Below are 9,280 nucleotides of genomic sequence, written 5' to 3'. Positions count from 1 at the left end.
GAACTTAAAAATGATAAAAATGCTACCAAAGTTCATTTACTTGGGATTAAGTAAAACTAAACTAAAGAGAGCAACAATAGAAAATAGTCCACCAGCTACTAAAATGTAAAAGAAAGCCACAGCAAAAAAGGTGCAGAAAACCGCTATGTAGGAACAGACAGATGGCATGAACAGGTCAAACAGCCAGAGATAGACCCAAACACAGACACAAGCAGGAAACTTGTGTTATTATATAAATGTTGTGGGGCATGACTAATTCTTTAACACATAACATGAGCTAGAGAAATGCCTCAGCAGTTGCTAGTGTTTGCCACTCTTCTAGAAAACCCGAGTTCAGTTCCCAGCACCACTGTCAGGCTGTTCACAACCTCCTGAATCCAGGGGAATCTGGCACCCTCTTCTGGCCTCCTCAAACATCTGTACTCCACACAGGTATCACACACACACACAGACACACACACACGCACACACACACACACAAATAAAATAACTCTTTAAAATAATAAAACACATAACACACTATTTTAATTTAGAATAAATTCAAATGTATCAAAGACAAAATAAATGAATAATTTTATAATCTCAAAGTGAGGAAATACTTTTTATGCATAGTACAAAAATTAAAAACCATGTGAGAAACTCACATGCAAGCTCAAACTATGTAAATATAGAAGCCTGTGTGTATGCCAAGAACCAACCAGGCAAACAAAAACCTCAAAGTTAAAATTTAACTGAATTCATCAAATTCTGGGGTTTGAAATCCCATCTATTTGTTCAAAGTTTCCCAAGGATAACTGCAGCCAAATATCTGAGTGGTTGGATTGTATCCTTTCAGAAGCTTTGTTTAATCCTCCCCCAGCCCCTGAGAATGAGACCATTTATGGAAGAGGGTCTTAGAAGATGTAATCAAGTTGAGATTCAGCCGTATTAGCTTGGGATGGGCACCAATCCACCAAGAGTGTCCTTATAAGAGAAATATTTGGGCAGGGACACACACACACACACACACACACACGGAAGGGAGAAGACTATGAAAAGAGGATTGTAGAAACCAAAGCAGTGAAGACACAAGACAAGAAACATAACCAATTACTGGAAGCCAAAGAATTAGTAAGAGAATTGAGGAATGAATTCTTCCTTAGGACCTCAAAGGCATGGTTCTACCTTGATTTCAGACTTCTGTTCTCCAAAACACAAAAGGATGTTATTTCTACTGTTTTGATCTATCTAGTTGGTGGTGATTTTTTTTATACCAGCCTCAAGGAACAGTAATGTCTAATAGGCATGTTGAATTTTATTGCAATAAAACTCCTCTTTGGTTCCCTATTTATGTACACATAAGTAAAATTCAATACAACATACACGAAATATTTCTATTTGAATTGGAAATGTCCCTTACAGGCTTATATTCTGAACTCTTGTTTCCCAGCTAGTGCAACTATTTCAGGATGCTGAAGAAACCTGGCCTCTTGTTCAACCTTAATCTTTGCTTCTCAGTCCACAGTGATATAAACAGCCTCTGAGGCACAGTCTTACCACAATGGTCAAGAGCCCCCAGCCATGCCTTGCCTAGTGCATTAGTGTGAAAACCTCCAAAACCATGAGCTAAAAGAAATCTTTCCTCATTTAAGCTGCCATGCAATGTTACAAAAGCAACAAACACAAACAGTTTTGTGTTTGCAATGTTACAAAAGCAACAAACACAAACAGTTACAGTAGTAAATTCTTCATGTCTATATGGTATAACTATTTCACAAGCTGCCTGTATTTTTATAATAGAAAGCAATGTCTTCCTTCCCTCCCTCCTTCCTTTTTTTTTTTTTTTTTTGAGAGAGGGTATAGAATGCAATTTCAAAGACACGAATTACATAGGGAAGTCTGGTGTCCTTTAATGAGCAGAACCCATCACAGTCCTTTGTATAAGGTCCAGACTCGTTATCATGGGATGAATAAAACATAACGGGCCAGCTCAAGGCTCCAAGTTCTAGATGACCATTTCCAGATACATCCTGGCCACAGCTGAGGCTTATCTCTGAGATGGTCTGTGCTGGTTAAATATCCATGGAATTGATTTTAGGTTTTCATTGCTGTACTAGTCAGGGTTCTCTGAAAGAACAGAAGCTAGTGAATGAATGCGTATATTGAAAGGGTGACCTACAGGCTGTGGTTGGGCTAGCCCAACAATGGCTGTCTCTCTTTAGAAAGGTCCGTTCACAAGTCTGGATGTCTGCACTGTTCTTCAGGCCGCACTGGAACCCTGAAGAAGTAGCTCTAACACCAGTGAAGTAATGCCTCAGCGGTAATGTAGATGAACTTGCCGTGCACAGCGAGTGCAGGCAAAGAGCAAAATCTTCCTTCTTCCGTGTCCTTTTTGTGGGATGTCCCTAGAAGACGTGACCCAGATTTATGGTAGGTCTTCTAAACCCAAGTGATCTACATTTGGGGTGGATCTTCCCATCTCAACTGATCCAATCAAGAAAATCCTTTACAGGTGTGCCCAGATGTTTACATTTCAGTTGATTTCGGATGGAGTTAAGTGGGAAAGCAAGGTTAGCCATCACAGTCACAGTAACTCCTGAGATTAGTGCACAATTTAAAACTTATAGATTGTTTCTTTCTAGAATTTACCATTTAATGAAAAGGGGAAACCTCAACACAACTAAATAGTATCAAATAGTAAAACTCAACATAGTATCCATAAAACAGCGTTATTGTTTCAAGCCTGAAGTATCTGCACAGGATCCTGGTGTACTGGCTCCAGTCTTGCATTTCCAGTTAGTTAGCACCTGTCATGGGCTTAGCTGGGAAGGTTGTCCTGAAGAATTCATCGAAATCAGAGACCCAGCTTCCCTCTTTCCTAACCTGCATTGCCTAGCAGTGTCTACCAGGCTGGCTGCCGGTCCCTTCTGCACCTCTTATCTGAACCACAGCATCACAGTCTTAGGAGCTTTATCTTCTCTCTTAGGAGAACTTGGGGTGAACAGGCAACAATAGGCTCTCTCAGTGTACATTCTAGTCTGCCTTTCTACTAACCTGGCTCAGGACATGTGTGCCATATTACATATTAACCATGACAGGGGTAGGCAGTATCATACAAGAATAGAAATTGTTTGAGGTACCACATGCTTCAAAGCCATGGCCTCACAATTCATTATCTGTTATATATCCTTGTTTTAGAATTACTTTATGTAGATCAATTGGCTATCAACTGAACTAGTTCCATTATATCACCCATTTTTGTGTAGTAGTTCCCACTATCCATGGCTTTGATTTAGTATTGTCTAAAATGTATTAAATAGAAAATTCTAGAAATAATTGTTAAGTATTACCGTGTGCACTGAGCTGAAGAGCCATGCAATGAAATCCTGTGCTGTCTCGCCATCTCTCACTTAGCCATGAATCACCTTTTTGGTCAGAGTATCCATTCTATATATGTTACCCACTACTTAGTCACGTAGTAGCTGCCTGGGTTATTAAATAAGCTGTTGAGGTACTGAAGTATTTGTGATCTAGGGACCATACTATGTCACAATGGAAGTTGGGGAAGGCTGTATCACTACATCCACCCCGTTCCCCCTGCTGGACCTCATCACCTAGGTATTGTGTCATCTCATGTCATCATCATCATCAGAAGAAGAAGAATTTGCTGTAATAAGATATTAGAAGTGGAGAACTGTGTCACTGTTTCTTATGGACTGAAACTTTCTATTTTGAGGGAAAGAAAAGCTGTTGATACTCTTGAATCTCACAAGAAACCTGTAAGACTTAGGAAGCTCATAAAACTTACAAAGCTCACAAGGCCTCTCCCCAAGGCTTCAAAAGCAGTAAGCAGTTACTGAAGGAGACAGGATTACCCCGTGAGCTGTACAGCAGAGTCCAGGCATGCAGCTTCCTAATTGTCACCTGGAGTGGGTTTGGTTTGGTTTGGTTTTTGATAATGGAGCTTCTTGGTCATCAGCTCTCTAAGCTGGATTGATTGATTGATTGACTGATTGCTTGATTGATTAATTTACCATTTATGCAAATTTGCTTTATCCAGATATATTCCTACTCAGTTGATCCATGAATCCTTACAGGTTCAGTTCAATCGCAAGAAGCAGACTTCTGAACAAGCGTCACTTTTTCCCCATAAAGACTATTAGTCTTGGAAGGTGTTCCTCTTCCTTCAGCTTCTAACAATGACAGTGTTCTTATTCAGTCGCCATCCAGGTGTCTCTCTAGCTCTCTGCTTCTTTCTGTGTAATAATCATCATTGCGATCTCTATGTTGAGATTTATTACCAACTCTTTTTCCGTGATCTACTCTTTTCTGCCTTCTTGATCCAGAGCCATAGGACTTGGACTCTATGAAGGCAATCTTGCAAAGAGCTAATAAGAACTTTGCAGCAGTCATCTGCAGGTACTTTGGATTGTTTAATTAAAGAAATTGCTATTACGACTGTTTAATAGCACTCCCATAATCACCAGCACTGGCACCAGACACAGAGCTTGAAATATCACTGAGATCACCCAATTTCTATTCACACTCTCTTCAAATTCAGCTTCACTCGGTGTTCTTGAAGTATCCACTTTCCTTCCAGCGGGACCATAGTTACCCCTATCATATGGTGGAGGTTGGCCGAATGGGTCTGTTGGTGATGGACCTGGACCATTTGATGTTAAAATGCCATTATTAGTTGGTGGAGGAAAAAGCGGGATTCATATGTGGAGCTGGTGATGGGGCACCTGGAGGTGGTCCCGGAAGATGAGGAGGAGCAAGTGAAAGGGGAGGCCCTAGCAGACCTGGTGATCGAGGTGGAAAAGGGCTTCTTGCTGTGATGGACCTGGAGGGGAGCTGTAGCCTGGAACTGGGGGTGGAGACCCAGGAGGAAGAGGACCCAATGGAGACTGTCTGAAAGGTTGTCCAGGAAAAAGAACTGGTGGACGAGGGCGGTCTCCTTGATTAGGAGGCCTTGCTGGTGGTGGAGGACCCAGACCAGGAGATGGAGGACATGGTAGACCAGGTGAGCCAGGACGGCCTAAAGGGGGACATGGTAGAGTTTGTCCAGCTGGAAAGGTGGAGGTGGCCCTCCTGGTCCTTGTGGCCCAGGAACTCTGTCCCCACCAGGAACAGCCCCTGGAAAATGGTCCTGTCCTCTACCACCTTGTGGAAATGCAGCACGTGAACTGCCTCCTAGAGGACCAGATTTTCCTTCCCCAGACATGGGCCTGCTTGTGTAGCTTTCCTGGACTGCATTTCAGACGGACTCCGGGACTGTTTATTGTATGGAGTTACAACAGGATTCTGACCATCAAGTTCTCTTTTATGCAAAAGATTCACTAACTTTTTGGAAGATACTTCAGATCCAACACCAACAAAAGCAAATCTCTTTGACTGTCCATTTGCCTGATTTTGGAACAATTTTATCTCCAAAGTATTTATTCCTGAAGAATGAGCTGCTTCAGTTAAGGCCTCATCTGTTGTTTACCAAGTTAGATTTCCAGTATACAATGCAATTCTCTTTCCAGTGTAAGTACAGGCAACGTTGGTGCTGCTCCCTAACCCACATCATCACCAACAGCTGTGGAAGAGCATCCGTGTAGGCCGGGTCTTCGGGGGCATTATTTGTAAATGGAGAGATGACATCCACCACACTCTGCTTCCTGGTTGAACTCTTGGCCCACATCCAAGGAAACGTCTATGTGCCTGCACCATCTGCCATTTTCCCTCAGCCACTGCCGCCTCGTGCAGGTTGCCTAAGGTGGATTTAAGTGGAATAGTTTTCTTTGGTCTTTTTATTTTCCTTTCTGTCTGAGATGAATAGAAACAGTCTACTCAGGGAAAGTATCAAAGTGAAGAGTGGAGCGGGGGAGATGTTGTCACAAATTTTATTACAATGTGTTGATGTACATGTTCTTCTGTATTGTTAATCAGTTATTAATTTCTTCCTTGGCTATAGTTAACCTCATCATAGTTTTTTTATATAGAAAAATAGAACATATTTAGGATTCAGTGTTATCTTTGGTTTCAGGCTTCCCTTAGGGTCTTGAGAACTATGTCCTGAAGGTAAGAAACAGCCACTGTACAAACAGCCACTGTAAAAACAAACCATGGTGTTTTAGGGTTTCTATTGCTGTCATGATCAAAAAGCAAATTGAGGAGGAAAGGGCTTATTTGGCTTGTGCTTCCATCATTGGAGGAAGTCAGGACAGAAACTCAAACAGGGCAGGATCACGGAGGCAGGAGCTGACGAAGATAGCAATGGAAGGGTGCTGCTTACTGGCTTGCTCCCCGTGGCTTGCTCAGCCTGCTTTCCTATAGAACCCAGGACCACCAGCCCAGGGATGGCAGTGCCCACAGTAGGCTCTCCCTCATTGACCACTAATTGAGAAAACACCTTACTGCTGGATCTCATAGAGGCATTTTGCCAACTGAGGCTCCTTCCTCTCTGGTGGCTCTAACTTGTGTCAAGTTGACACACAAAACCAGCCAGTACACATGGCTTCTAGAGATTTTTTTTTGTTTTACCTTTTAAAATCTCACTCTATACATGGGTTGTCCGTGGTCCTGACATGACAGCAACATGTCTGATTGCTACACTCCATAGGTGTGTATGAACTAATGAGGTCTAACTAGACACCTATCAGGGCTTTTCCTGCTCATTCTTAAATGATTAGCCCAGAGTAAATGACCCTCTGGTAGTCCCTCAACAGCAGTGGGAAAGGGGTCAGTCACTTGGGCCACCAAAACCTTGATAGTTCCAATTGCTAACAGCTTAGTTTCCTGAAAATGCCAGCTTGGTAGAGTGATATAAATGTTACTCTCCCACATGGCACCCCACCAAGTCCTATTCTGGGTATGATAAGCCTTCTGGAATGTTCCTTGTTGCAGAAAGCTGAGGCCGTACACAGCTTCAAAGCTCACTCCTTCCCTCGACTTTCAGTCATTCAGACTCATCACAGCCTTTCTTTGGGCATGATGGATGCAGAAATGCTGTGAGCATCAGAGCAAAGTCGCAGTCTCTGCATCTTACCGTCGCTGATGTAGGGCCCATCCGGGGTGGGAGGCTGCCCACCCAGCCCCCACTCCACAAACAGTTCTCCAGTTAGAAAGGTTAGCGGAAGGAGAGACTGAATGTATTAACTGTCTCCTTGGCCCTGTTGCTGCCTGACTTCCTTTGGGCTCAGCAGACGGTATTAGGCGCCAGACACATATACATGGTGCCATTTGCGTGCCTGTGTTAAAGTTGACTTAATTAGGAAGGTTTACCTCAAATACACCCTTAAATGGATTCTCCTAGTGGTGTAACATTCCCGTCTACTGCTGAAAAAGAGAAGAGGAACACAGAAAGCAGGCAGCAGCTCCGAAGCTGTGTTTACATGCATTGATGTGCAGCAGAGAAAGAAGATGGGAGTGGGGTCGAGCGAACTCCTGTAGGATAAACAGAGATAAATAATTCAGATTCTCATCATCATAGAGGCGGATAGCGTCAGGGCACGGGAGCACGCTGCCTCTGTGAGGATCGGTATGCAGAAGGTATTCAGAAACCAGAGCGTGTAATTTAGCATTAATATTAACACAAATCCAAGGCAGGAATTAGCAATATTTCTAAAGTCTTATAGGATAACTGAGTTCACACCATACTGTTTGGTCCTCCTGGGCATTTTAGTAATCGGATAATAGAAATGTTGAAGTAGTTGAGATGCTCTTTATTGCTCTGTGAAAAGATCTTAACACAATGCCTTCAGTAGACAGTTTTGATAGAATGTGTTGAACAAAAAGAAATACGACTATTTTGGTTATGTGGGTATGTTTCATTAGCTCAGCCTGCAGCGATATGACATTACATTCTAAAAAGAATACAATTAATAACAATGAGAGTTTTTTCTTTCTTTCTTGAAGACTGTAGCTGGAGTGGTTGAACACGATGTCAGGGCAATTAAGCCTAGGCGTTGCACTACCTTTGTCTGAATACCGGCAACAACGTCCTGTCTCGATGTGTTGAATAGTTATTTCTTTAGCGGAGAATTTGTAATTTATTTTGATGTTTCCTATAATTCAGACCACTATAATAAAAAATGATTTTTTTCAGGTAAGAAAAAAGTCTTTTAAAATAACTAGGTAGTAGAAATTAACATTTCTCTCAGTTGGCATCGCTTCTCCTTTTTTTCTAGAGGGGAATAGACGACTGCAAAGAAAAGGACACAGTCACTTCTGGGAGTGAAACTGGATCAAACGCTCCTCTTGGTAAAGCAAGGAAGTATAGACCCACCAGGTGTCTGGAGCCCACACCCTATGGAAGAGCAATCCAAGAGAAAAGCTGTACTTTGAGACGATTAAAACCATCACCTGGGGTATTATTTTATTCAGTATCAACCTTTCTGTTTTATGTTAAATGACGGTGAAGGTTCTGGAACAGGGCGATTCCCCAGAGTCTCAGCTGCCGAGATTTCTCTCCTCTCTAAAGAGTTTTATTCCATTCTGCAATGCCGAAACTGCTCTTGCTTCCCTTCACTGGTCAGTTTTAATAGGCGTAACAAAAGATAAAATGTGTTGAAACATGAAAATTCTGCTTTTTAAAAACAGATGACGAAGAGGATTGTTTAAAATCCCATTTCTGCATACCCAGCCTGCTTCAAGCTTCCGCGGTTGTTTGGGAAGGGAGATTGCGGGTGATAGGACCAGAGAGAGATAAACCCGTCGTCATTTCTGCTCCCTTAAGTTTACCCTGATGGACTTTCCTTGGTGGACACACTGAGCTGTAAGCAGGTATCTAGAAATACCATCATGAGTCTAGGCCTTGGGGTATTAATACCCAGCTCTATTTCCACTCATGAGTGATGTATTAAAACATTGTAGGTAATAAATTGTTAATCTGAGAGGCTCTAGGTGGTTTCTTACTCACACGGAGACTTAGTTAATGTAATACCTTGGTCATCGCTCTGACCGCCTGGTACTCTCTGTGTTATTTTCCCCAGCTATGCAAAGGCAATCAGCTCGATTGCCAGCTCTCTCTGACTCTAAGCACTGCTTAGTTCCTGCATATATGCAGACGCACACACCTCTTCAGACAATTAAATCACACCAACCTGCCAGGGCACAGGGGGCCTCTGTGTATCGTGCGGGCAGCCCCCTCCCCTGCTCAGCACTATTGACAAATCCATCAAGGGCAGTGATGTGTTGGCTTCCACCTTACCTAGAAGGACACTAGGGCAGCGGTGACATGCTGTCACCGTGGTAACTGCGGCTGAAGTGAACAGCCTGTTAGGATAGGTGACCTCTGTTAGCGGTGCGCCTGAAG

The 9,280-nt window shown here is 42.8% G+C and overlaps 1 pseudogene; it reads right to left on the bottom strand.

The window, feature by feature from the left end:
- Window positions 1-4,194: 4,194 nt before the first annotated feature.
- LOC110564047 (cleavage and polyadenylation specificity factor subunit 6-like) lies at window positions 4,195-5,665 on the bottom strand (annotated as a pseudogene).
- Between the last annotated feature and the right edge of the window lie 3,615 nt (window positions 5,666-9,280).

Source organism: Meriones unguiculatus, chromosome 16 (assembly GCF_030254825.1).
Source record: "Meriones unguiculatus strain TT.TT164.6M chromosome 16, Bangor_MerUng_6.1, whole genome shotgun sequence".
NCBI classification, from domain to species: Eukaryota; Metazoa; Chordata; class Mammalia; order Rodentia; family Muridae; genus Meriones; species Meriones unguiculatus.
Note: the sequence above shows the minus strand (reverse complement) of the source record. Positions and strands in the feature narration are given on the sequence as shown.